The following is an 18,659-nucleotide window of genomic DNA, read 5'->3' on the forward strand; positions in this document are numbered from 1 at the left end:
CTTTGCGCACTGGTGGAGCCACGCCGCGAGCAGCCTATGCACGCGAAGCTCGCCGCGAGCTCCACGACGTGGACAGCTGGGCTTGCCCCGTTGTGCCACATTTCGTGGCCCAAATTTCGCCGTTCTCGGTGGATTCCGGCGCGTTTTCGATCGTTGGCCGCATTCGTGATGAGTCGGCCGTGGGGTCTCAGGGGGAGATATACAGTGGTTGGGGTGTGCGGAACGGTCGAGAAAAAGCAGGAAGCTGGACGGGTCGGAGGAGCATTTCGCAAAAAGGGGTGCAACACGAGGACTTCCCAGGGGGTCACCCATCCTAGTACTACTCTCGCCCAATCACGCTTAACTTCGGAGTTCTGATGGGATCCGGTGCATTAGTGCTGGTATGATCGCACCCGCTGAGATATGCGCGCTTTAACTTTTATGCTCTAGCAGCGGAGCGACAGGTGGGACGTCGAATCTTTCGGGGGGCGTAACATTGCGCACTGGTGGAGCCACGCCGCGAGCAGCCTATGCACGCGAAGCTCGCCGCGAGCTCCACGACGTGGACAGCTGGGCTTGCCCCGTTGTGCCACATTTCGTGGCCCAAATTTCGCCGTTCTCGGTGGATTCCGGCGCGTTTTCGATCGTTGGCCGCATTCGTGATGAGTCGGCCGTGGGGTCTCAGGGGGAGATATACAGGGGTTGGGGTGTGCGGAACGGTCGAGAAAAAGCAGGAAGCTGGACGGGTCGGAGGAGCATTTCGCAAAAAGGGGTGCAACACGAGGACTTCCCAGGGGGTCACCCATCCTAGTACTACTCTCGCCCAAGCACGCTTAACTTGGGAGTTCTGATGGGATCCGGTGCATTAGTGCTGGTATGATCGCACCAGCTGAGATATGCGCGCTTTAACCTTTTATGCTCTAGCAGCGGAGCGACAGGTGGGACGTCGAATCTTCCGGGGGGCGTAACTTTGCGCACTGGTGGAGCCACGCCGCGAGCAGCCTATGCACGCGAAGCTCGCCGCGAGCTCCACGACGTGGACAGCTGGGCTTGCCCCGTTGTGCCACATTTCGTGGCCCAAATTTCGCCGTTCTCGGTGGATTCCGGCGCGTTTTCGATCGTTGGCCGCATTCGTGATGAGTCGGCCGTGGGGTCTCAGGGGGAGATATACAGTGGTTGGGGTGTGCGGAACGGTCGAGAAAAAGCAGGAAGCTGGACGGGTCGGAGGAGCATTTCGCAAAAAGGGGTGCAACACGAGGACTTCCCAGGGGGTCACCCATCCTAGTACTACTCTCGCCCAATCACGCTTAACTTCGGAGTTCTGATGGGATCCGGTGCATTAGTGCTGGTATGATCGCACCCGCTGAGATATGCGCGCTTTAACTTTTATGCTCTAGCAGCGGAGCGACAGGTGGGACGTCGAATCTTTCGGGGGGCGTAACATTGCGCACTGGTGGAGCCACGCCGCGAGCAGCCTATGCACGCGAAGCTCGCCGCGAGCTCCACGACGTGGACAGCTGGGCTTGCCCCGTTGTGCCACATTTCGTGGCCCAAATTTCGCCGTTCTCGGTGGATTCCGGCGCGTTTTCGATCGTTGGCCGCATTCGTGATGAGTCGGCCGTGGGGTCTCAGGGGGAGATATACAGGGGTTGGGGTGTGCGGAACGGTCGAGAAAAAGCAGGAAGCTGGACGGGTCGGAGGAGCATTTCGCAAAAAGGGGTGCAACACGAGGACTTCCCAGGGGGTCACCCATCCTAGTACTACTCTCGCCCAAGCACGCTTCACTTCGGAGTTCTGATGGGATCCGGTGCATTAGTGCTGGTATGATCGCACCCGCTGAGATATGCGCGCTTTAACCTTTTATGCTCTAGCAGCGGAGCGACAGGTGGGACGTCGAATCTTCCGGGGGGCGTAACTTTGCGCACTGGTGGAGCCACGCCGCGAGCAGCCTATGCACGCGAAGCTCGCCGCGAGCTCCACGACGTGGACAGCTGGGCTTGCCCCGTTGTGCCACATTTCGTGGCCCAAATTTCGCCGTTCTCGGTGGATTCCGGCGCGTTTTCGATCGTTGGCCGCATTCGTGATGAGTCGGCCGTGGGGTCTCAGGGGGAGATATACAGGGGTTGGGGTGTGCGGAACGGTCGAGAAAAAGCAGGAAGCTGGACGGGTCGGAGGAGCATTTCGCAAAAAGGGGTGCAACACGAGAACTTCCCAGGGGGTCACCCATCCTAGTACTACTCTCGCCCAAGCACGCTTAACTTCGGAGTTCTGATTGGATCCGGTGCATTAGTGCTGGTATGATCGCACCCGCTGAGATATGCTCGCTTTAACCTTTTATGCTCTAGCAGCGGAGAGACAGGTGGGACGTCGAATCTTCCGGGGGGCGTAACTTTGCGCACTGGTGGAGCCACGCCGCGAGCAGCCTATGCACGCGAAGCTCGCCGCGAGCTCCACGACGTGGACAGCTGGGCTTGCCCCGTTGTGCCACATTTCGTGGCCCAAATTTCGCCGTTCTCGGTGGATTCCGGCGCGTTTTCGATCGTTGGCCGCATTCGTGATGAGTCGGCCGTGGGGTCTCAGGGGGAGATATACAGGGGTTGGGGTGTGCGGAACGGTCGAGAAAAAGCAGGAAGCTGGAGGGGTCGGAGGAGCATTTCGCAAAAAGGGGTGCAACACGAGGACTTCCCAGGGGGTCACCCATCCTAGTACTACTCTCGCCCAAGCACGCTTCACTTCGGAGTTCTGATGGGATCCGGTGCATTAGTGCTGGTATGATCGCACCCGCTGAGATATGCGCGCTTTAACCTTTTATGCTCTAGCAGCGGAGCGACAGGTGGGACGTCGAATCTTCCGGGGGGCGTAACTTTGCGCACTGGTGGAGCCACGCCGCGAGCAGCCTATGCACGCGAAGCTCGCCGCGAGCTCCACGACGTGGACAGCTGGGCTTGCCCCGTTGTGCCACATTTCGTGGCCCAAATTTCGCCGTTCTCGGTGGATTCCGGCGCGTTTTCGATCGTTGGCCGCATTCGTGATGAGTCGGCCGTGGGGTCTCAGGGGGAGATATACAGGGGTTGGGGTGTGCGGAACGGTCGAGAAAAAGCAGGAAGCTGGAGGGGTCGGAGGAGCATTTCGCAAAAAGGGGTGCAACACGAGGACTTCCCAGGGGGTCACCCATCCTAGTACTACTCTCGCCCAAGCACGCTTCACTTCGGAGTTCTGATGGGATCCGGTGCATTAGTGCTGGTATGATCGCACCCGCTGAGATATGCGCGCTTTAACCTTTTATGCTCTAGCAGCGGAGCGACAGGTGGGACGTCGAATCTTCCGGGGGGCGTAACTTTGCGCACTGGTGGAGCCACGCCGCGAGCAGCCTATGCACGCGAAGCTCGCCGCGAGCTCCACGACGTGGACAGCTGGGCTTGCCCCGTTGTGCCACATTTTGTGGCCCAAATTTCGCCGTTCTCGGTGGATTCCGGCGCGTTTTCGATCGTTGGCCGCATTCGTGATGAGTCGGCCGTGGGGTCTCAGGGGGAGATATACAGGGGTTGGGGTGTGCGGAACGGTCGAGAAAAAGCAGGAAGCTGGACGGGTCGGAGGAGCATTTCGCAAAAAGGGGTGCAACACGAGGACTTCCCAGGGGGTCACCCATCCTAGTACTACTCTCGCCCAATCACGCTTAACTTCGGAGTTCTGATGGGATCCGGTGCATTAGTGCTGGTATGATCGCACCCGCTGAGATATGCGCGCTTTAACTTTTATGCTCTAGCAGCGGAGCGACAGGTGGGACGTCGAATCTTTCGGGGGGCGTAACTTTGCGCACTGGTGGAGCCACGCCGCGAGCAGCCTATGCACGCGAAGCTCGCCGCGAGCTCCACGACGTGGACAACTGGGCTTGCCCCGTTGTGCCACATTTCGTGGCCCAAATTTCGCCGTTCTCGGTGGATTCCGGCGCGTTTTCGATCGTTGGCCGCATTCGTGATGAGTCGGCCGTGGGGTCTCAGGGGGAGATATACAGGGGTTGGGGTGTGCGGAACGGTCGAGAAAAAGCAGGAAGCTGGACGGGTCGGAGGAGCATTTCGCAAAAAGGGGTGCAACACGAGGACTTCCCAGGGGGTCACCCATCCTAGTACTACTCTCGCCCAATCACGCTTAACTTCGGAGTTCTGATGGGATCCGGTGCATTAGTGCTGGTATGATCGCACCAGCTGAGATATGCGCGCTTTAACCTTTTATGCTCTAGCAGCGGAGCGACAGGTGGGACGTCGAATCTTCCGGGGGGCGTAACTTTGCGCACTGGTGGAGCCACGCCGCGAGCAGCCTATGCACGCGAAGCTCGCCGCGAGCTCCACGACGTGGACAGCTGGGCTTGCCCCGTTGTGCCACATTTCGTGGCCCAAATTTCGCCGTTCTCGGTGGATTCCGGCGCGTTTTCGATCGTTGGCCGCATTCGTGATGAGTCGGCCGTGGGGTCTCAGGGGGAGATATACAGTGGTTGGGGTGTGCGGAACGGTCGAGAAAAAGCAGGAAGCTGGACGGGTCGGAGGAGCATTTCGCAAAAAGGGGTGCAACACGAGGACTTCCCAGGGGGTCACCCATCCTAGTACTACTCTCGCCCAATCACGCTTAACTTCGGAGTTCTGATGGGATCCGGTGCATTAGTGCTGGTATGATCGCACCCGCTGAGATATGCGCGCTTTAACTTTTATGCTCTAGCAGCGGAGCGACAGGTGGGACGTCGAATCTTTCGGGGGGCGTAACATTGCGCACTGGTGGAGCCACGCCGCGAGCAGCCTATGCACGCGAAGCTCGCCGCGAGCTCCACGACGTGGACAGCTGGGCTTGCCCCGTTGTGCCACATTTCGTGGCCCAAATTTCGCCGTTCTCGGTGGATTCCGGCGCGTTTTCGATCGTTGGCCGCATTCGTGATGAGTCGGCCGTGGGGTCTCAGGGGGAGATATACAGGGGTTGGGGTGTGCGGAACGGTCGAGAAAAAGCAGGAAGCTGGACGGGTCGGAGGAGCATTTCGCAAAAAGGGGTGCAACACGAGGACTTCCCAGGGGGTCACCCATCCTAGTACTACTCTCGCCCAAGCACGCTTCACTTCGGAGTTCTGATGGGATCCGGTGCATTAGTGCTGGTATGATCGCACCCGCTGAGATATGCGCGCTTTAACCTTTTATGCTCTAGCAGCGGAGCGACAGGTGGGACGTCGAATCTTCCGGGGGGCGTAACTTTGCGCACTGGTGGAGCCACGCCGCGAGCAGCCTATGCACGCGAAGCTCGCCGCGAGCTCCACGACGTGGACAGCTGGGCTTGCCCCGTTGTGCCACATTTCGTGGCCCAAATTTCGCCGTTCTCGGTGGATTCCGGCGCGTTTTCGATCGTTGGCCGCATTCGTGATGAGTCGGCCGTGGGGTCTCAGGGGGAGATATACAGGGGTTGGGGTGTGCGGAACGGTCGAGAAAAAGCAGGAAGCTGGACGGGTCGGAGGAGCATTTCGCAAAAAGGGGTGCAACACGAGAACTTCCCAGGGGGTCACCCATCCTAGTACTACTCTCGCCCAAGCACGCTTAACTTCGGAGTTCTGATTGGATCCGGTGCATTAGTGCTGGTATGATCGCACCCGCTGAGATATGCTCGCTTTAACCTTTTATGCTCTAGCAGCGGAGAGACAGGTGGGACGTCGAATCTTCCGGGGGGCGTAACTTTGCGCACTGGTGGAGCCACGCCGCGAGCAGCCTATGCACGCGAAGCTCGCCGCGAGCTCCACGACGTGGACAGCTTGGCTTGCCCCGTTGTGCCACATTTCGTGGCCCAAATTTCGCCGTTCTCGGTGGATTCCGGCGCGTTTTCGATCGTTGGCCGCATTCGTGATGAGTCGGCCGTGGGGTCTCAGGGGGAGATATACAGGGGTTGGGGTGTGCGGAACGGTCGAGAAAAAGCAGGAAGCTGGAGGGGTCGGAGGAGCATTTCGCAAAAAGGGGTGCAACACGAGGACTTCCCAGGGGGTCACCCATCCTAGTACTACTCTCGCCCAAGCACGCTTAACTTCGGAGTTCTGATTGGATCCGGTGCATTAGTGCTGGTATGATCGCACCCGCTGAGATATGCGCGCTTTAACCTTTTATGCTCTAGCAGCAGAGCGACAGGTGGGACGTCGAATCTTCCGGGGGGCGTAACTTTGCGCACTGGTGGAGCCACGCCGCGAGCAGCCTATGCACGCGAAGCTCGCCGCGAGCTCCACGACGTGGACAGCTTGGCTTGCCCCGTTGTGCCACATTTCGTGGCCCAAATTTCGCCGTTCTCGGTGGATTCCGGCGCGTTTTCGATCGTTGGCCGCATTCGTGATGAGTCGGCCGTGGGGTCTCAGGGGGAGATATACAGGGGTTGGGGTGTGCGGAACGGTCGAGAAAAAGCAGGAAGCTGGAGGGGTCGGAGGAGCATTTCGCAAAAAGGGGTGCAACACGAGGACTTCCCAGGGGGTCACCCATCCTAGTACTACTCTCGCCCAAGCACGCTTCACTTCGGAGTTCTGATGGGATCCGGTGCATTAGTGCTGGTATGATCGCACCCGCTGAGATATGCGCGCTTTAACCTTTTATGCTCTAGCAGCGGAGCGACAGGTGGGACGTCGAATCTTCCGGGGGGCGTAACTTTGCGCACTGGTGGAGCCACGCCGCGAGCAGCCTATGCACGCGAAGCTCGCCGCGAGCTCCACGACGTGGACAGCTGGGCTTGCCCCGTTGTGCCACATTTCGTGGCCCAAATTTCGCCGTTCTCGGTGGATTCCGGCGCGTTTTCGATCGTTGGCCGCATTCGTGATGAGTCGGCCGTGGGGTCTCAGGGGGAGATATACAGGGGTTGGGGTGTGCGGAACGGTCGAGAAAAAGCAGGAAGCTGGACGGGTCGGAGGAGCATTTCGCAAAAAGGGGTGCAACACGAGGACTTCCCAGGGGGTCACCCATCTTAGTACTACTCTCGCCCAATCACGCTTAACTTCGGAGTTCTGATGGGATCCGGTGCATTAGTGCTGGTATGATCGCACCCGCTGAGATATGCGCGCTTTAACTTTTATGCTCTAGCAGCGGAGCGACAGGTGGGACGTCGAATCTTTCGGGGGGCGTAACATTGCGCACTGGTGGAGCCACGCCGCGAGCAGCCTATGCACGCGAAGCTCGCCGCGAGCTCCACGACGTGGACAGCTGGGCTTGCCCCGTTGTGCCACATTTCGTGGCCCAAATTTCGCCGTTCTCGGTGGATTCCGGCGCGTTTTCGATCGTTGGCCGCATTCGTGATGAGTCGGCCGTGGGGTCTCAAGGGGAGATATACAGGGGTTGGGGTGTGCGGAACGGTCGAGAAAAAGCAGGAAGCTGGACGGGTCGGAGGAGCATTTCGCAAAAAGGGGTGCAACACGAGGACTTCCCAGGGGGTCACCCATCCTAGTACTACTCTCGCCCAAGCACGCTTAACTTCGGAGTTCTGATGGGATCCGGTGCATTAGTGCTGGTATGATCGCACCAGCTGAGATATGCGCGCTTTAACCTTTTATGCTCTAGCAGCGGAGCGACAGGTGGGACGTCGAATCTTCCGGGGGGCGTAACTTTGCGCACTGGTGGAGCCACGCCGCGAGCAGCCTATGCACGCGAAGCTCGCCGCGAGCTCCACGACGTGGACAGCTGGGCTTGCCCCGTTGTGCCACATTTCGTGGCCCAAATTTCGCCGTTCTCGGTGGATTCCGGCGCGTTTTCGATCGTTGGCCGCATTCGTGATGAGTCGGCCGTGGGGTCTCAGGGGGAGATATACAGGGGTTGGGGTGTGCGGAACGGTCGAGAAAAAGCAGGAAGCTGGACGGGTCGGAGGAGCATTTCGCAAAAAGGGGTGCAACACGAGGACTTCCCAGGGGGTCACCCATCCTAGTACTACTCTCGCCCAAGCACGCTTCACTTCGGAGTTCTGATGGGATCCGGTGCATTAGTGCTGGTATGATCGCACCCGCTGAGATATGCGCGCTTTAACCTTTTATGCTCTAGCAGCGGAGCGACTGGTGGGACGTCGAATCTTCCGGGGGGCGTAACTTTGCGCACTGGTGGAGCCACGCCGCGAGCAGCCTATGCACGCGAAGCTCGCCGCGAGCTCCACGACGTGGACAGCTGGGCTTGCCCCGTTGTGCCACATTTCGTGGCCCAAATTTCGCCGTTCTCGGTGGATTCCGGCGCGTTTTCGATCGTTGGCCGCATTCGTGATGAGTCGGCCGTGGGGTCTCAGGGGGAGATATACAGGGGTTGGGGTGTGCGGAACGGTCGAGAAAAAGCAGGAAGCTGGACGGGTCGGAGGAGCATTTCGCAAAAAGGGGTGCAACACGAGGACTTCCCAGGGGGTCACCCATCCTAGTACTACTCTCGCCCAAGCACGCTTAACTTCGGAGTTCTGATTGGATCCGGTGCATTAGTGCTGGTATGATCGCACCCGCTGAGATATGCTCGCTTTAACCTTTTATGCTCTAGCAGCGGAGCGACAGGTGGGACGTCGAATCTTCCGGGGGGCGTAACTTTGCGCACTGGTGGAGCCACGCCGCGAGCAGCCTATGCACGCGAAGCTCGCCGCGAGCTCCACGACGTGGACAACTGGGCTTGCCCCGTTGTGCCACATTTCGTGGCCCAAATTTCGCCGTTCTCGGTGGATTCCGGCGCGTTTTCGATCGTTGGCCGCATTCGTGATGAGTCGGCCGTGGGGTCTCAGGGGGAGATATACAGGGGTTGGGGTGTGCGGAACGGTCGAGAAAAAGCAGGAAGCTGGACGGGTCGGAGGAGCATTTCGCAAAAAGGGGTGCAACACGAGGACTTCCCAGGGGGTCACCCATCCTAGTACTACTCTCGCCCAAGCACGCTTCACTTCGGAGTTCTGATGGGATCCGGTGCATTAGTGCTGGTATGATCGCACCCGCTGAGATATGCGCGCTTTAACCTTTTATGCTCTAGCAGCGGAGCGACAGGTGGGACGTCGAATCTTCCGGGGGGCGTAACTTTGCGCACTGGTGGAGCCACGCCGCGAGCAGCCTATGCACGCGAAGCTCGCCGCGAGCTCCACGACGTGGACAGCTGGGCTTGCCCCGTTGTGCCACATTTCGTGGCCCAAATTTCGCCGTTCTCGGTGGATTCCGGCGCGTTTTCGATCGTTGGCCGCATTCGTGATGAGTCGGCCGTGGGGTCTCAGGGGGAGATATACAGGGGTTGGGGTGTGCGGAACGGTCGAGAAAAAGCAGGAAGCTGGACGGGTCGGAGGAGCATTTCGCAAAAAGGGGTGCAACACGAGGACTTCCCAGGGGGTCACCCATCCTAGTACTACTCTCGCCCAAGCACGCTTAACTTCGGAGTTCTGATTGGATCCGGTGCATTAGTGCTGGTATGATCGCACCCGCTGAGATATGCTCGCTTTAACCTTTTATGCTCTAGCAGCGGAGCGACAGGTGGGACGTCGAATCTTCCGGGGGGCGTAACTTTGCGCACTGGTGGAGCCACGCCGCGAGCAGCCTATGCACGCGAAGCTCGCCGCGAGCTCCACGACGTGGACAACTGGGCTTGCCCCGTTGTGCCACATTTCGTGGCCCAAATTTCGCCGTTCTCGGTGGATTCCGGCGCGTTTTCGATCGTTGGCCGCATTCGTGATGAGTCGGCCGTGGGGTCTCAGGGGGAGATATACAGGGGTTGGGGTGTGCGGAACGGTCGAGAAAAAGCAGGAAGCTGGACGGGTCGGAGGAGCATTTCGCAAAAAGGGGTGCAACACGAGGACTTCCCAGGGGGTCACCCATCCTAGTACTACTCTCGCCCAAGCACGCTTAACTTCGGAGTTCTGATTGGATCCGGTGCATTAGTGCTGGTATGATCGCACCCGCTGAGATATGCTCGCTTTAACCTTTTATGCTCTAGCAGCGGAGCGACAGGTGGGACGTCGAATCTTCCGGGGGGCGTAACTTTGCGCACTGGTGGAGCCACGCCGCGAGCAGCCTATGCACGCGAAGCTCGCCGCGAGCTCCACGACGTGGACAACTGGGCTTGCCCCGTTGTGCCACATTTCGTGGCCCAAATTTCGCCGTTCTCGGTGGATTCCGGCGCGTTTTCGATCGTTGGCCGCATTCGTGATGAGTCGGCCGTGGGGTCTCAGGGGGAGATATACAGGGGTTGGGGTGTGCGGAACGGTCGAGAAAAAGCAGGAAGCTGGACGGGTCGGAGGAGCATTTCGCAAAAAGGGGTGCAACACGAGGACTTCCCAGGGGGTCACCCATCCTAGTACTACTCTCGCCCAATCACGCTTAACTTCGGAGTTCTGATGGGATCCGGTGCATTAGTGCTGGTATGATCGCACCCGCTGAGATATGCGCGCTTTAACTTTTATGCTCTAGCAGCGGAGCGACAGGTGGGACGTCGAATCTTCCGGGGGGCGTAACTTTGCGCACTGGTGGAGCCACGCCGCGAGCAGCCTATGCACGCGAAGCTCGCCGCGAGCTCCACGACGTGGACAACTGGGCTTGCCCCGTTGTGCCACATTTCGTGGCCCAAATTTCGCCGTTCTCGGTGGATTCCGGCGCGTTTTCGATCGTTGGCCGCATTCGTGATGAGTCGGCCGTGGGGTCTCAGGGGGAGATATACAGGGGTTGGGGTGTGCGGAACGGTCGAGAAAAAGCAGGAAGCTGGACGGGTCGGAGGAGCATTTCGCAAAAAGGGGTGCAACACGAGAACTTCCCAGGGGGTCACCCATCCTAGTACTACTCTCGCCCAAGCACGCTTCACTTCGGAGTTCTGATGGGATCCGGTGCATTAGTGCTGGTATGATCGCACCCGCTGAGATATGCGCGCTTTAACCTTTTATGCTCTAGCAGCGGAGCGACAGGTGGGACGTCGAATCTTCCGGGGGGCGTAACTTTGCGCACTGGTGGAGCCACGCCGCGAGCAGCCTATGCACGCGAAGCTCGCCGCGAGCTCCACGACGTGGACAGCTGGGCTTGCCCCGTTGTGCCACATTTTGTGGCCCAAATTTCGCCGTTCTCGGTGGATTCCGGCGCGTTTTCGATCGTTGGCCGCATTCGTGATGAGTCGGCCGTGGGGTCTCAGGGGGAGATATACAGGGGTTGGGGTGTGCGGAACGGTCGAGAAAAAGCAGGAAGCTGGACGGGTCGGAGGAGCATTTCGCAAAAAGGGGTGCAACACGAGGACTTCCCAGGGGGTCACCCATCCTAGTACTACTCTCGCCCAAGCACGCTTCACTTCGGAGTTCTGATGGGATCCGGTGCATTAGTGCTGGTATGATCGCACCCGCTGAGATATGCGCGCTTTAACCTTTTATGCTCTAGCAGCGGAGCGACAGGTGGGACGTCGAATCTTCCGGGGGGCGTAACTTTGCGCACTGGTGGAGCCACGCCGCGAGCAGCCTATGCACGCGAAGCTCGCCGCGAGCTCCACGACGTGGACAGCTGGGCTTGCCCCGTTGTGCCACATTTTGTGGCCCAAATTTCGCCGTTCTCGGTGGATTCCGGCGCGTTTTCGATCGTTGGCCGCATTCGTGATGAGTCGGCCGTGGGGTCTCAGGGGGAGATATACAGGGGTTGGGGTGTGCGGAACGGTCGAGAAAAAGCAGGAAGCTGGACGGGTCGGAGGAGCATTTCGCAAAAAGGGGTGCAACACGAGGACTTCCCAGGGGGTCACCCATCCTAGTACTACTCTCGCCCAATCACGCTTCACTTCGGAGTTCTGATGGGATCCGGTGCATTAGTGCTGGTATGATCGCACCCGCTGAGATATGCGCGCTTTAACCTTTATGCTCTAGCAGCGGAGCGACAGGTGGGACGTCGAATCTTTCGGGGGGCGTAACATTGCGCACTGGTGGAGCCACGCCGCGAGCAGCCTATGCACGCGAAGCTCGCCGCGAGCTCCAAGACGTGGACAGCTGGGCTTGCCCCGTTGTGCCACATTTCGTGGCCCAAATTTCGCCGTTCTCGGTGGATTCCGGCGCGTTTTCGATCGTTGGCCGCATTCGTGATGAGTCGGCCGTGGGGTCTCAGGGGGAGATATACAGGGGTTGGGGTGTGCGGAACGGTCGAGAAAAAGCAGGAAGCTGGACGGGTCGGAGGAGCATTTCGCAAAAAGGGGTGCAACACGAGGACTTCCCAGGGGGTCACCCATCCTAGTACTACTCTCGCCCAAGCACGCTTCACTTCGGAGTTCTGATGGGATCCGGTGCATTAGTGCTGGTATGATCGCACCCGCTGAGATATGCGCGCTTTAACCTTTTATGCTCTAGCAGCGGAGCGACAGGTGGGACGTCGAATCTTCCGGGGGGCGTAACTTTGCGCACTGGTGGAGCCACGCCGCGAGCAGCCTATGCACGCGAAGCTCGCCGCGAGCTCCACGACGTGGACAGCTGGGCTTGCCCCGTTGTGCCACATTTCGTGGCCCAAATTTCGCCGTTCTCGGTGGATTCCGGCGCGTTTTCGATCGTTGGCCGCATTCGTGATGAGTCGGCCGTGGGGTCTCAGGGGGAGATATACAGGGGTTGGGGTGTGCGGAACGGTCGAGAAAAAGCAGGAAGCTGGACGGGTCGGAGGAGCATTTCGCAAAAAGGGGTGCAACACGAGGACTTCCCAGGGGGTCACCCATCCTAGTACTACTCTCGCCCAAGCACGCTTAACTTCGGAGTTCTGATTGGATCCGGTGCATTAGTGCTGGTATGATCGCACCCGCTGAGATATGCGCGCTTTAACCTTTTATGCTCTAGCAGCGGAGCGACAGGTGGGACGTCGAATCTTCCGGGGGGCGTAACTTTGCGCACTGGTGGAGCCACGCCGCGAGCAGCCTATGCACGCGAAGCTCGCCGCGAGCTCCACGACGTGGACAACTGGGCTTGCCCCGTTGTGCCACATTTCGTGGCCCAAATTTCGCCGTTCTCGGTGGATTCCGGCGCGTTTTCGATCGTTGGCCGCATTCGTGATGAGTCGGCCGTGGGGTCTCAGGGGGAGATATACAGGGGTTGGGGTGTGCGGAACGGTCGAGAAAAAGCAGGAAGCTGGACGGGTCGGAGGAGCATTTCGCAAAAAGGGGTGCAACACGAGAACTTCCCAGGGGGTCACCCATCCTAGTACTACTCTCGCCCAATCACGCTTAACTTCGGAGTTCTGATGGGATCCGGTGCATTAGTGCTGGTATGATCGCACCCGCTGAGATATGCGCGCTTTAACTTTTATGCTCTAGCAGCGGAGCGACAGGTGGGACGTCGAATCTTCCGGGGGGCGTAACTTTGCGCACTGGTGGAGCCACGCCGCGAGCAGCCTATGCACGCGAAGCTCGCCGCGAGCTCCACGACGTGGACAACTGGGCTTGCCCCGTTGTGCCACATTTCGTGGCCCAAATTTCGCCGTTCTCGGTGGATTCCGGCGCGTTTTCGATCGTTGGCCGCATTCGTGATGAGTCGGCCGTGGGGTCTCAGGGGGAGATATACAGGGGTTGGGGTGTGCGGAACGGTCGAGAAAAAGCAGGAAGCTGGACGGGTCGGAGGAGCATTTCGCAAAAAGGGGTGCAACACGAGAACTTCCCAGGGGGTCACCCATCCTAGTACTACTCTCGCCCAAGCACGCTTCACTTCGGAGTTCTGATGGGATCCGGTGCATTAGTGCTGGTATGATCGCACCCGCTGAGATATGCGCGCTTTAACCTTTTATGCTCTAGCAGCGGAGCGACAGGTGGGACGTCGAATCTTCCGGGGGGCGTAACTTTGCGCACTGGTGGAGCCACGCCGCGAGCAGCCTATGCACGCGAAGCTCGCCGCGAGCTCCACGACGTGGACAGCTGGGCTTGCCCCGTTGTGCCACATTTTGTGGCCCAAATTTCGCCGTTCTCGGTGGATTCCGGCGCGTTTTCGATCGTTGGCCGCATTCGTGATGAGTCGGCCGTGGGGTCTCAGGGGGAGATATACAGGGGTTGGGGTGTGCGGAACGGTCGAGAAAAAGCAGGAAGCTGGACGGGTCGGAGGAGCATTTCGCAAAAAGGGGTGCAACACGAGGACTTCCCAGGGGGTCACCCATCCTAGTACTACTCTCGCCCAATCACGCTTAACTTCGGAGTTCTGATGGGATCCGGTGCATTAGTGCTGGTATGATCGCACCCGCTGAGATATGCGCGCTTTAACTTTTATGCTCTAGCAGCGGAGCGACAGGTGGGACGTCGAATCTTTCGGGGGGCGTAACATTGCGCACTGGTGGAGCCACGCCGCGAGCAGCCTATGCACGCGAAGCTCGCCGCGAGCTCCAAGACGTGGACAGCTGGGCTTGCCCCGTTGTGCCACATTTCGTGGCCCAAATTTCGCCGTTCTCGGTGGATTCCGGCGCGTTTTCGATCGTTGGCCGCATTCGTGATGAGTCGGCCGTGGGGTCTCAGGGGGAGATATACAGGGGTTGGGGTGTGCGGAACGGTCGAGAAAAAGCAGGAAGCTGGACGGGTCGGAGGAGCATTTCGCAAAAAGGGGTGCAACACGAGGACTTCCCAGGGGGTCACCCATCCTAGTACTACTCTCGCCCAAGCACGCTTCACTTCGGAGTTCTGATGGGATCCGGTGCATTAGTGCTGGTATGATCGCACCCGCTGAGATATGCGCGCTTTAACCTTTTATGCTCTAGCAGCGGAGCGACAGGTGGGACGTCGAATCTTCCGGGGGGCGTAACTTTGCGCACTGGTGGAGCCACGCCGCGAGCAGCCTATGCACGCGAAGCTCGCCGCGAGCTCCACGACGTGGACAGCTGGGCTTGCCCCGTTGTGCCACATTTCGTGGCCCAAATTTCGCCGTTCTCGGTGGATTCCGGCGCGTTTTCGATCGTTGGCCGCATTCGTGATGAGTCGGCCGTGGGGTCTCAGGGGGAGATATACAGGGGTTGGGGTGTGCGGAACGGTCGAGAAAAAGCAGGAAGCTGGACGGGTCGGAGGAGCATTTCGCAAAAAGGGGTGCAACACGAGGACTTCCCAGGGGGTCACCCATCCTAGTACTACTCTCGCCCAATCACGCTTCACTTCGGAGTTCTGATGGGATCCGGTGCATTAGTGCTGGTATGATCGCACCCGCTGAGATATGCGCGCTTTAACCTTTTATGCTCTAGCAGCGGAGCGACAGGTGGGACGTCGAATCTTCCGGGGGGGCGTAACTTTGCGCACTGGTGGAGCCACGCCGCGAGCAGCCTATGCACGCGAAGCTCGCCGCGAGCTCCACGACGTGGACAGCTGGGCTTGCCCCGTTGTGCCACATTTTGTGGCCCAAATTTCGCCGTTCTCGGTGGATTCCGGCGCGTTTTCGATCGTTGGCCGCATTCGTGATGAGTCGGCCGTGGGGTCTCAGGGGGAGATATACAGGGGTTGGGGTGTGCGGAACGGTCGAGAAAAAGCAGGAAGCTGGACGGGTCGGAGGAGCATTTCGCAAAAAGGGGTGCAACACGAGGACTTCCCAGGGGGTCACCCATCCTAGTACTACTCTCGCCCAATCACGCTTAACTTCGGAGTTCTGATGGGATCCGGTGCATTAGTGCTGGTATGATCGCACCCGCTGAGATATGCGCGCTTTAACCTTTTATGCTCTAGCAGCGGAGCGACAGGTGGGACGTCGAATCTTCCGGGGGGCGTAACTTTGCGCACTGGTGGAGCCACGCCGCGAGCAGCCTATGCACGCGAAGCTCGCCGCGAGCTCCACGACGTGGACAGCTGGGCTTGCCCCGTTGTGCCACATTTTGTGGCCCAAATTTCGCCGTTCTCGGTGGATTTCGGCGCGTTTTCGATCGTTGGCCGCATTCGTGATGAGTCGGCCGTGGGGTCTCAGGGGGAGATATACAGGGGTTGGGGTGTGCGGAACGGTCGAGAAAAAGCAGGAAGCTGGACGGGTCGGAGGAGCATTTCGCAAAAAGGGGTGCAACACGAGGACTTCCCAGGGGGTCACCCATCCTAGTACTACTCTCGCCCAATCACGCTTAACTTCGGAGTTCTGATGGGATCCGGTGCATTAGTGCTGGTATGATCGCACCCGCTGAGATATGCGCGCTTTAACTTTTATGCTCTAGCAGCGGAGCGACAGGTGGGACGTCGAATCTTTCGGGGGGCGTAACATTGCGCACTGGTGGAGCCACGCCGCGAGCAGCCTATGCACGCGAAGCTCGCCGCGAGCTCCAAGACGTGGACAGCTGGGCTTGCCCCGTTGTGCCACATTTCGTGGCCCAAATTTCGCCGTTCTCGGTGGATTCCGGCGCGTTTTCGATCGTTGGCCGCATTCGTGATGAGTCGGCCGTGGGGTCTCAGGGGGAGATATACAGGGGTTGGGGTGTGCGGAACGGTCGAGAAAAAGCAGGAAGCTGGACGGGTCGGAGGAGCATTTCGCAAAAAGGGGTGCAACACGAGGACTTCCCAGGGGGTCACCCATCCTAGTACTACTCTCGCCCAAGCACGCTTCACTTCGGAGTTCTGATGGGATCCGGTGCATTAGTGCTGGTATGATCGCACCAGCTGAGATATGCGCGCTTTAACCTTTTATGCTCTAGCAGCGGAGCGACAGGTGGGACGTCGAATCTTCCGGGGGGCGTAACTTTGCGCACTGGTGGAGCCACGCCGCGAGCAGCCTATGCACGCGAAGCTCGCCGCGAGCTCCACGACGTGGACAGCTGGGCTTGCCCCGTTGTGCCACATTTCGTGGCCCAAATTTCGCCGTTCTCGGTGGATTCCGGCGCATTTTCGATCGTTGGCCGCATTCGTGATGAGTCGGCCGTGGGGTCTCAGGGGGAGATATACAGGGGTTGGGGTGTGCGGAACGGTCGAGAAAAAGCAGGAAGCTGGACGGGTCGGAGGAGCATTTCGCAAAAAGGGGTGCAACACGAGAACTTCCCAGGGGGTCACCCATCCTAGTACTACTCTCGCCCAATCACGCTTAACTTCGGAGTTCTGATGGGATCCGGTGCATTAGTGCTGGTATGATCGCACCCGCTGAGATATGCGCGCTTTAACTTTTATGCTCTAGCAGCGGAGCGACAGGTGGGACGTCGAATCTTCCGGGGGGCGTAACTTTGCGCACTGGTGGAGCCACGCCGCGAGCAGCCTATGCACGCGAAGCTCGCCGCGAGCTCCACGACGTGGACAACTGGGCTTGCCCCGTTGTGCCACATTTCGTGGCCCAAATTTCGCCGTTCTCGGTGGATTCCGGCGCGTTTTCGATCGTTGGCCGCATTCGTGATGAGTCGGCCGTGGGGTCTCAGGGGGAGATATACAGGGGTTGGGGTGTGCGGAACGGTCGAGAAAAAGCAGGAAGCTGGACGGGTCGGAGGAGCATTTCGCAAAAAGGGGTGCAACACGAGAACTTCCCAGGGGGTCACCCATCCTAGTACTACTCTCGCCCAATCACGCTTAACTTCGGAGTTCTGATGGGATCCGGTGCATTAGTGCTGGTATGATCGCACCCGCTGAGATATGCGCGCTTTAACTTTTATGCTCTAGCAGCGGAGCGACAGGTGGGACGTCGAATCTTCCGGGGGGCGTAACTTTGCGCACTGGTGGAGCCACGCCGCGAGCAGCCTATGCACGCGAAGCTCGCCGCGAGCTCCACGACGTGGACAACTGGGCTTGCCCCGTTGTGCCACATTTCGTGGCCCAAATTTCGCCGTTCTCGGTGGATTCCGGCGCGTTTTCGATCGTTGGCCGCATTCGTGATGAGTCGGCCGTGGGGTCTCAGGGGGAGATATACAGGGGTTGGGGTGTGCGGAACGGTCGAGAAAAAGCAGGAAGCTGGAGGGGTCGGAGGAGCATTTCGCAAAAAGGGGTGCAACACGAGGACTTCCCAGGGGGTCACCCATCCTAGTACTACTCTCGCCCAAGCACGCTTCACTTCGGAGTTCTGATGGGATCCGGTGCATTAGTGCTGGTATGATCGCACCCGCTGAGATATGCGCGCTTTAACCTTTTATGCTCTAGCAGCGGAGCGACAGGTGGGACGTCGAATCTTCCGGGGGGCGTAACTTTGCGCACTGGTGGAGCCACGCCGCGAGCAGCCTATGCACGCGAAGCTCGCCGCGAGCTCCACGACGTGGACAGCTGGGCTTGCCCCGTTGTGCCACATTTTGTGGCCCAAATTTCGCCGTTCTCGGTGGATTCCGGCGCGTTTTCGATCGTTGGCCGCATTCGTGATGAGTCGGCCGTGGGGTCTCAGGGGGAGATATACAGGGGTTGGGGTGTGCGGAACGGTCGAGAAAAAGCAGGAAGCTGGACGGGTCGGAGGAGCATTTCGCAAAAAGGGGTGCAACACGAGGACTTCCCAGGGGGTCACCCATCCTAGTACTACTCTCGCCCAATCACGCTTAACTTCGGAGTTCTGATGGGATCCGGTGCATTAGTGCTGGTATGATCGCACCCGCTGAGATATGCGCGCTTTAACCTTTTATGCTCTAGCAGCGGAGCGACAGGTGGGACGTCGAATCTTCCGGGGGGCGTAACTTTGCGCACTGGTGGAGCCACGCCGCGAGCAGCCTATGCACGCGAAGCTCGCCGCGAGCTCCACGACGTGGACAGCTGGGCTTGCCCCGTTGTGCCACATTTTGTGGCCCAAATTTCGCCGTTCTCGGTGGATTCCGGCGCGTTTTCGATCGTTGGCCGCATTCGTGATGAGTCGGCCGTGGG

General features: G+C 59.2%; 39 non-coding genes across 39 annotated transcripts; all 39 read right to left on the reverse strand.

Annotated features, from left to right (window-relative positions):
* Nucleotides 1-275: 275 nt before the first annotated feature.
* LOC148785991 (5S ribosomal RNA) lies at nt 276-394 on the reverse strand. Its single transcript, XR_016061971.1, has one exon. It is a non-coding gene; the product is annotated as a 5S ribosomal RNA (ribosomal RNA).
* A 354-nt stretch (nt 395-748) lies between these two features.
* On the reverse strand, nt 749-867 carry LOC148785992 (5S ribosomal RNA). The gene has a single exon (XR_016062211.1). It is a non-coding gene; the product is annotated as a 5S ribosomal RNA (ribosomal RNA).
* Nucleotides 868-1,222: 355 nt separating this feature from the next.
* Nucleotides 1,223-1,341, reverse strand: LOC148785993 (5S ribosomal RNA). Its single transcript, XR_016061972.1, has one exon. It is a non-coding gene; the product is annotated as a 5S ribosomal RNA (ribosomal RNA).
* Nucleotides 1,342-1,695: 354 nt separating this feature from the next.
* Nucleotides 1,696-1,814, reverse strand: LOC148785994 (5S ribosomal RNA). The gene has a single exon (XR_016068245.1). It is a non-coding gene; the product is annotated as a 5S ribosomal RNA (ribosomal RNA).
* A 355-nt stretch (nt 1,815-2,169) lies between these two features.
* On the reverse strand, nt 2,170-2,288 carry LOC148785995 (5S ribosomal RNA). The gene has a single exon (XR_016061846.1). It is a non-coding gene; the product is annotated as a 5S ribosomal RNA (ribosomal RNA).
* Nucleotides 2,289-2,643: 355 nt separating this feature from the next.
* LOC148785996 (5S ribosomal RNA) lies at nt 2,644-2,762 on the reverse strand. Its single transcript, XR_016068246.1, has one exon. It is a non-coding gene; the product is annotated as a 5S ribosomal RNA (ribosomal RNA).
* A 355-nt stretch (nt 2,763-3,117) lies between these two features.
* Nucleotides 3,118-3,236, reverse strand: LOC148785997 (5S ribosomal RNA). The gene has a single exon (XR_016068247.1). It is a non-coding gene; the product is annotated as a 5S ribosomal RNA (ribosomal RNA).
* Nucleotides 3,237-3,591: 355 nt separating this feature from the next.
* On the reverse strand, nt 3,592-3,710 carry LOC148785998 (5S ribosomal RNA). The gene has a single exon (XR_016061973.1). It is a non-coding gene; the product is annotated as a 5S ribosomal RNA (ribosomal RNA).
* Nucleotides 3,711-4,064: 354 nt separating this feature from the next.
* Nucleotides 4,065-4,183, reverse strand: LOC148785999 (5S ribosomal RNA). The gene has a single exon (XR_016062185.1). It is a non-coding gene; the product is annotated as a 5S ribosomal RNA (ribosomal RNA).
* Nucleotides 4,184-4,538: 355 nt separating this feature from the next.
* On the reverse strand, nt 4,539-4,657 carry LOC148786000 (5S ribosomal RNA). The gene has a single exon (XR_016061974.1). It is a non-coding gene; the product is annotated as a 5S ribosomal RNA (ribosomal RNA).
* Nucleotides 4,658-5,011: 354 nt separating this feature from the next.
* LOC148786001 (5S ribosomal RNA) lies at nt 5,012-5,130 on the reverse strand. The gene has a single exon (XR_016068248.1). It is a non-coding gene; the product is annotated as a 5S ribosomal RNA (ribosomal RNA).
* A 355-nt stretch (nt 5,131-5,485) lies between these two features.
* On the reverse strand, nt 5,486-5,604 carry LOC148786002 (5S ribosomal RNA). Its single transcript, XR_016061847.1, has one exon. It is a non-coding gene; the product is annotated as a 5S ribosomal RNA (ribosomal RNA).
* Nucleotides 5,605-5,959: 355 nt separating this feature from the next.
* On the reverse strand, nt 5,960-6,078 carry LOC148786003 (5S ribosomal RNA). Its single transcript, XR_016062063.1, has one exon. It is a non-coding gene; the product is annotated as a 5S ribosomal RNA (ribosomal RNA).
* A 355-nt stretch (nt 6,079-6,433) lies between these two features.
* Nucleotides 6,434-6,552, reverse strand: LOC148786004 (5S ribosomal RNA). The gene has a single exon (XR_016068250.1). It is a non-coding gene; the product is annotated as a 5S ribosomal RNA (ribosomal RNA).
* A 355-nt stretch (nt 6,553-6,907) lies between these two features.
* On the reverse strand, nt 6,908-7,026 carry LOC148786005 (5S ribosomal RNA). The gene has a single exon (XR_016062037.1). It is a non-coding gene; the product is annotated as a 5S ribosomal RNA (ribosomal RNA).
* Nucleotides 7,027-7,380: 354 nt separating this feature from the next.
* Nucleotides 7,381-7,499, reverse strand: LOC148786006 (5S ribosomal RNA). Its single transcript, XR_016068483.1, has one exon. It is a non-coding gene; the product is annotated as a 5S ribosomal RNA (ribosomal RNA).
* Nucleotides 7,500-7,854: 355 nt separating this feature from the next.
* Nucleotides 7,855-7,973, reverse strand: LOC148786007 (5S ribosomal RNA). Its single transcript, XR_016068251.1, has one exon. It is a non-coding gene; the product is annotated as a 5S ribosomal RNA (ribosomal RNA).
* Nucleotides 7,974-8,328: 355 nt separating this feature from the next.
* Nucleotides 8,329-8,447, reverse strand: LOC148786008 (5S ribosomal RNA). The gene has a single exon (XR_016062064.1). It is a non-coding gene; the product is annotated as a 5S ribosomal RNA (ribosomal RNA).
* A 355-nt stretch (nt 8,448-8,802) lies between these two features.
* On the reverse strand, nt 8,803-8,921 carry LOC148786009 (5S ribosomal RNA). The gene has a single exon (XR_016068252.1). It is a non-coding gene; the product is annotated as a 5S ribosomal RNA (ribosomal RNA).
* Nucleotides 8,922-9,276: 355 nt separating this feature from the next.
* Nucleotides 9,277-9,395, reverse strand: LOC148786010 (5S ribosomal RNA). The gene has a single exon (XR_016062065.1). It is a non-coding gene; the product is annotated as a 5S ribosomal RNA (ribosomal RNA).
* Nucleotides 9,396-9,750: 355 nt separating this feature from the next.
* On the reverse strand, nt 9,751-9,869 carry LOC148786011 (5S ribosomal RNA). Its single transcript, XR_016062066.1, has one exon. It is a non-coding gene; the product is annotated as a 5S ribosomal RNA (ribosomal RNA).
* Nucleotides 9,870-10,224: 355 nt separating this feature from the next.
* On the reverse strand, nt 10,225-10,343 carry LOC148786012 (5S ribosomal RNA). The gene has a single exon (XR_016061975.1). It is a non-coding gene; the product is annotated as a 5S ribosomal RNA (ribosomal RNA).
* A 354-nt stretch (nt 10,344-10,697) lies between these two features.
* LOC148786013 (5S ribosomal RNA) lies at nt 10,698-10,816 on the reverse strand. Its single transcript, XR_016068089.1, has one exon. It is a non-coding gene; the product is annotated as a 5S ribosomal RNA (ribosomal RNA).
* A 355-nt stretch (nt 10,817-11,171) lies between these two features.
* Nucleotides 11,172-11,290, reverse strand: LOC148786014 (5S ribosomal RNA). The gene has a single exon (XR_016068253.1). It is a non-coding gene; the product is annotated as a 5S ribosomal RNA (ribosomal RNA).
* A 355-nt stretch (nt 11,291-11,645) lies between these two features.
* Nucleotides 11,646-11,764, reverse strand: LOC148786015 (5S ribosomal RNA). The gene has a single exon (XR_016062131.1). It is a non-coding gene; the product is annotated as a 5S ribosomal RNA (ribosomal RNA).
* Nucleotides 11,765-12,118: 354 nt separating this feature from the next.
* On the reverse strand, nt 12,119-12,237 carry LOC148786016 (5S ribosomal RNA). The gene has a single exon (XR_016068254.1). It is a non-coding gene; the product is annotated as a 5S ribosomal RNA (ribosomal RNA).
* Nucleotides 12,238-12,592: 355 nt separating this feature from the next.
* Nucleotides 12,593-12,711, reverse strand: LOC148786017 (5S ribosomal RNA). The gene has a single exon (XR_016062067.1). It is a non-coding gene; the product is annotated as a 5S ribosomal RNA (ribosomal RNA).
* Nucleotides 12,712-13,066: 355 nt separating this feature from the next.
* LOC148786018 (5S ribosomal RNA) lies at nt 13,067-13,185 on the reverse strand. The gene has a single exon (XR_016068477.1). It is a non-coding gene; the product is annotated as a 5S ribosomal RNA (ribosomal RNA).
* A 354-nt stretch (nt 13,186-13,539) lies between these two features.
* Nucleotides 13,540-13,658, reverse strand: LOC148786019 (5S ribosomal RNA). The gene has a single exon (XR_016068090.1). It is a non-coding gene; the product is annotated as a 5S ribosomal RNA (ribosomal RNA).
* A 355-nt stretch (nt 13,659-14,013) lies between these two features.
* On the reverse strand, nt 14,014-14,132 carry LOC148786020 (5S ribosomal RNA). The gene has a single exon (XR_016061976.1). It is a non-coding gene; the product is annotated as a 5S ribosomal RNA (ribosomal RNA).
* A 354-nt stretch (nt 14,133-14,486) lies between these two features.
* On the reverse strand, nt 14,487-14,605 carry LOC148786021 (5S ribosomal RNA). Its single transcript, XR_016068255.1, has one exon. It is a non-coding gene; the product is annotated as a 5S ribosomal RNA (ribosomal RNA).
* A 355-nt stretch (nt 14,606-14,960) lies between these two features.
* LOC148786022 (5S ribosomal RNA) lies at nt 14,961-15,079 on the reverse strand. Its single transcript, XR_016062132.1, has one exon. It is a non-coding gene; the product is annotated as a 5S ribosomal RNA (ribosomal RNA).
* A 356-nt stretch (nt 15,080-15,435) lies between these two features.
* Nucleotides 15,436-15,554, reverse strand: LOC148786023 (5S ribosomal RNA). The gene has a single exon (XR_016061977.1). It is a non-coding gene; the product is annotated as a 5S ribosomal RNA (ribosomal RNA).
* Nucleotides 15,555-15,909: 355 nt separating this feature from the next.
* On the reverse strand, nt 15,910-16,028 carry LOC148786024 (5S ribosomal RNA). The gene has a single exon (XR_016061978.1). It is a non-coding gene; the product is annotated as a 5S ribosomal RNA (ribosomal RNA).
* Nucleotides 16,029-16,382: 354 nt separating this feature from the next.
* Nucleotides 16,383-16,501, reverse strand: LOC148786025 (5S ribosomal RNA). The gene has a single exon (XR_016062033.1). It is a non-coding gene; the product is annotated as a 5S ribosomal RNA (ribosomal RNA).
* A 355-nt stretch (nt 16,502-16,856) lies between these two features.
* Nucleotides 16,857-16,975, reverse strand: LOC148786026 (5S ribosomal RNA). Its single transcript, XR_016068478.1, has one exon. It is a non-coding gene; the product is annotated as a 5S ribosomal RNA (ribosomal RNA).
* Nucleotides 16,976-17,329: 354 nt separating this feature from the next.
* On the reverse strand, nt 17,330-17,448 carry LOC148786027 (5S ribosomal RNA). The gene has a single exon (XR_016068479.1). It is a non-coding gene; the product is annotated as a 5S ribosomal RNA (ribosomal RNA).
* Nucleotides 17,449-17,802: 354 nt separating this feature from the next.
* LOC148786028 (5S ribosomal RNA) lies at nt 17,803-17,921 on the reverse strand. The gene has a single exon (XR_016068256.1). It is a non-coding gene; the product is annotated as a 5S ribosomal RNA (ribosomal RNA).
* A 355-nt stretch (nt 17,922-18,276) lies between these two features.
* On the reverse strand, nt 18,277-18,395 carry LOC148786029 (5S ribosomal RNA). The gene has a single exon (XR_016061980.1). It is a non-coding gene; the product is annotated as a 5S ribosomal RNA (ribosomal RNA).
* Between the last annotated feature and the right edge of the window lie 264 nt (nt 18,396-18,659).

Source organism: Sesamum indicum, linkage group LG10, assembly GCF_026168435.1.
Source record: "Sesamum indicum cultivar Baizhima isolate 11 linkage group LG10, ASM2616843v1, whole genome shotgun sequence".
NCBI classification, from domain to species: domain Eukaryota; kingdom Viridiplantae; phylum Streptophyta; class Magnoliopsida; order Lamiales; family Pedaliaceae; genus Sesamum; species Sesamum indicum.